Raw genomic sequence first — 5,000 nt, 5'->3', positions numbered from 1 at the left:
CATGCAGAGTATGTGATACATTTGCCAAAAGCAAAATAAAATATGATCTTGTAAACTGGAACTTTACACATGCTTCCGCTTGAGAAACACTTTATAATATATATATATATATATAAAAAAAAACAACTTCTATAGCAATGATAATAAAATCATGTTCTGCAAGTGATTTGGAAAAGGAAAGAAGATCTTTCTTTATTTGGTGTTTAACGTCGTTTTCAACCATGAAGGTTATATCGCGACGGTGAGATGGGATAGAGCCACTTGTCAATTGTTTCTTGTTCACAAAAGCACTAATCAAAATTTTGCTCCTGGGGCTTGCAACGTCAAGCGAGGTCAACCAAAATGGTATCAGAAGATAAGGCTTTCTTTTTCTTGTATACCATACAAAACTAAGCCCGCTGTTTTTAATTTGTTTTCCAGAAAACTGGCACAATGTGAAATTTTGCAGTTTTTAGACCACATTCATTCTCCCTGTGACCTTGACCTTAAGGTAAGGTCAAGGTTCTCAAGTATCTTTTTTGAGCTCTTGGGGTCATACAACATTTTGCAACATTTGGTGTTTCTTCACTTCATAGCGTTCGAGAAAAATCCAAAGGTAATGTTCAGTACAGACAGATAAAGACGGGCAACGGACAACGGCTGGACGACCAGGGTGAGTATGTACGCTCACTTTTGCTACACATGCGAGTAGCGGCTATTATCCGTTGTTCACAAAACATTCCTATATAATGTTTGGAAACAATGGTAGGGATAAAAATCAACCGTTTCCAACTGTGCCAAAAAATCAAAAAGACGCGTTCTATAACGGTCAAACGGTCCCTTAACAGACTTGGGCGGGGTCGTCTGACGGTTGGCAGACAGCACAAACACCCTGTGACTGCTCGCAAGGAAAAAATAAATCTGGATGGCAGTATGGCTACAACTACGTCGTTTAGTGTAACCATAACCCCTGAATGTATGAACAGCAGAAAAGGCTGTCTTTGACGTCACTGTATAATAAGAAGCACAAAAGGGATTTTTTGGAACTTTCTCTTGGTTGGAGACAAACATGTCCGCAATGCATTCGTGCATCAAGCTATCCATGCAGTCGTTTATTGTTGATTCTTTAGCTCCTCTATGGCAGGGGGGTTTTCACTTTGTTTTCCTTCAATTTCACTATGGGAGTTGTTCTTAACATACGTTTGTTAAGAAAATTTTGCCTGATTGTAAAACAGCTGTAATATACGGCAGTCCAGGTTGTCCTTCAACTGTAAAAATGAAATAATGCTCTTTAAAGTATCATTTACAACAGTGGTGGCTGTTTTCACAAGTATGCTACAAAAAACACGACAATACATAATACATAAGGAAAAGCCCTATGTTTGGTCAGTTGGTGAGATAGGTAAATGTTATTTTTGTGTGACAGTTCTGATGGTTTTCAAAGGGCTAATTCTTTGCTTTTCGACATATGCCCAACTGAAAACGCTTTAGCAACTCATGTGCACATGACAACCATCTAAAGATTCGCCCAGAAAGAATGTCGACGCCAGATGCGGCAGGCGGAGTGGAACCACATCAACTCCACCATCGAGGAGAGCCTGAAGACAAACGACACCAAACCCTTCTGGCGATACGTCAAGTCACGCAGACAGGACAACGCTGGAGTCTCGCCACTCTACAAAGAAGGCTCCTTACACAGCGACAGCTCCTCCAAAGCCAAGATACTGCTACAACAGTTCCAGTCCGTCTTCACGAAGCGTGATGACTCTCCTCCACCAGTGTTGAAAGGCACCCCAGTCCCCCCACTTGAGAAGATTACCATCACTACCGAAGGTGTTGCAAAACTCCTGAGGAACCTCAAGCTCAACAAAGCATCGGGACCAGACGGCATACCAAACCGCATCTTGAAGACGTGCGCTGACTCCATTGCCCCATCCCTGACGGCGATATTCACCACCTCCATCGAGTCAGGCGAGCTCCCGAAAGACTGGCTATCAGCGAACATATCCTCTGTCTACAAGAAGGGAGATAGGAACAAAGCTGAGAACTACCGCCCAGTATCCCTGACCTCGGTCGCCTGTAAGCTCCTTGAGCACATCATCTGCCACCATCTTCACAAGCACTTCGAACAACATGGAGTGCTATCCAGCCGCAACCATGGGTTCAGGACCGGCCACTCATGTGAAACCCAGCTGCTCACCACCATGCAGGACATTCTGTCATCCCATGATGCTGGCCACCAAACTGACGTCGCCATCCTTGATTTCAGCAAGGCCTTCGACACTGTCCCGCACAAGAAACTACTCCACAAGCTGGCCCACTACGGTGTGCGGGGAAGTGTCCACAACTGGCTGACCAGTTTCCTGACCAAGCGGAAGATGAGGGTTGTACTGGAGGGCGAGGCATCTGAAGAGGTAGAGGTCGAGTCCGGCGTCCCGCAAGGCACAGTGCTGGGTCCGTTGTTGTTCCTGTGCCATATCAACGACCTCCCAGACTCAGTCCAGTCATCTGTCAGGCTTTTTGCGGATGACTGTCTCCTCTACCGCCAGATCCGCACCTTTCAGGACCACCTTACGCTACAGGCAGACCTAAAGAGCTTGGAAGAGTGGGCCAACCAGTGGGGGATGAGGTTCAACGCTAAGAAGTGCTACGTCCTCTCCACCAGATCCACATCCCACTACTTCTACAGCCTCGGAGACACCATCCTCCAACAGGTCGAACAGAATCCGTACCTCGGCATACAGATCTCAGCCGACCTGAAGTGGGGCCCCCACATCACCAGTCTCTGCAAGAGGGCAGGATCTACCCTGGGCTTCTTACGCCGGAACCTCCGGAACTGCCCACGTGAGTGCCGTCGCCTTGCCTACATCACTCTTGTCAGGTCCACCCTTGAGTACGGGGCGGTGGTCTGGGACCCCTACTACAAACAAGACGTTGAGAGACTCGAACGCATCCAACGCCTAGCCGCTAGGTTCATCATGAAAGACTACGTGTCCAAGGACCCAGGCTGCGTCACCAAGATGCTAGAGTACCTCCAACTTCCTACACTCCAGGAACGCCGTCAGCAACTTCGCCTGACGATGCTGTTCAAAATCATCAATGGACTTGTACCTGCCTTACCCCCTGACTCCTTCCTCACCCCGGTGAGCGTATCTCGGCGCCGAGTCAAGCCTAAAGCCTACGAGGGGTATGAGAGCCAAAACATCCTCCAGAGACAGGCAACCAACAACAGCCGCTGTTTCAAAGCTCCTACCTCAAAGACTGATCAATACAGGAACTCGTTCTTCATAAAGACAGTGATCGAGTGGAACAATTTGAGCGAAGCCACCGTCACCTTGACCACGCCCAGCGCCTTCTCATCGGCGTTAGGGGGGCAGAAACCAGTGTGAGAGCCTCAGTAGTTTTTATCCAGTTTTTAACATTGTAACATAGCATTTTTTAACTGTGCTTGAAAAGCCTACATTCTAGGGCAAACGGACTAAAACCGCAAGTACAGCAGCAAGAAGACCAGCTGGAGTTGTACACTATATCCACCTTGTGTACAGTGAACTTTTAAGACTCTTTTAGATGCGCACACCCAAAAAACGTCACGTTGATAGTCGTCGTCGGCTTCTGTGGCGCACCCGCCAACCACCAACCCAGGCGGGTTATCCAGATCCAGATCCAGAAATAGACTACATGTTCGCAGAAAACACAATACTGATTATAGAGGGAAAAATAACGGCTCTTTTTAAAAGCACGTTTAGTAGTGAAGTACTTTTAGGATTGTTTGGAATTTTTTACCAGCAGACACCCTTTCACTGCTGAGTGTCTTAGTATTGTAAGATGTGTGATTTGAATTTTGGTTTAAAGGTGCCTTTGGTTTGAACACCCCTACCCCTACGAGGCAGAAATACAAAGAAATAGAAGGAAATTGAGCCTATTTGGAACCAGACTTTAGTATGTTCCCATGGGGGGATTCACGGTGCGAATGACACTGCGTCAGCTTGTTCATTTATCTTTAGTATTTTCTTCAACTTTAACTTTTAGGACCATGTATGAGGTTGTGGCAAGCTAAATACACAACAGGACGACGTCTCGGAAAAATAGTAAGGATTATATAGGGAAAAACAACAGTGTCAGTTAATGTCCGTTTTGAAGGTGTTAGTGGTTGGGGATTTTGAAAAGCATCAGACATCAGGCAGATACAATCCTTTCTGCGTGTTCTGGTGCAGAAAGAGTTTTCAGTTTATACATTGGGGTGACCAGTAGATACCGTTTTACAACCATAGCCCCAAACGACATTTACAGAGCCCAAAGAAGGATTAGGGTCAATTTCAAAGCCACTTTTCCATATGAAGCGCCAACTTTATATGAAAATGTGTTTAATAAACATCAAAGGACTGAGGTTGAACTTTCTGATAAGGGACATTTTAAACCTAGTCATTGTCACTTCAACGTTGTTCTCTAATATGCTTGGACTATATATACTGTTAAATGTTCCCAATATACTTTGTTCCCGCGTTAAACACAGGATCAACAATAGATATAATGAATACAGGTTAAGCTGTTTGATATAGCAATTTCTTTGTTTCGAATTTTTGTTTCTTCCCCAAATTAATCGACTTTAAGCGTCACATTAAGAGTTTACCACCACCCTGCGCCCCACCCCCTTCTTACCAATGTGTAACAAAGGTGTAACAGACTAACGGTGTTATGTGCATCATAACGGCTGTTCGGACAGACGCACATTTTTTGGAGAGGATAACTGTAGCGAATGCAAATGTTTATGAGCGCTCATCTTATTTTTTCAGAACTGAGGTGGTCCAAATAAGGAACAATTCATATAACCAGTCTTTCCCTCTAGCAGTTGAGAGAGAGAGAGAGAGAGAGAGAGAGAGAGAGAGAGAGAGAGAGAGAGAGAGAGAGAGAGAGAGAGAGAGAGAGAGAGAGAGAGAGAGAGAGAGAGAGAGAGAATAAGCGAGAAAGGGATGGAGCGAAATGAAGGCAAAGAAAAGAAGAGCAAAACAATTCTCTTTTTT

This window comes from Littorina saxatilis, linkage group LG6 (assembly GCF_037325665.1).
Source record: "Littorina saxatilis isolate snail1 linkage group LG6, US_GU_Lsax_2.0, whole genome shotgun sequence".
NCBI classification, from domain to species: domain Eukaryota; kingdom Metazoa; phylum Mollusca; class Gastropoda; order Littorinimorpha; family Littorinidae; genus Littorina; species Littorina saxatilis.
This window is presented reverse-complemented; position numbering follows the sequence as displayed.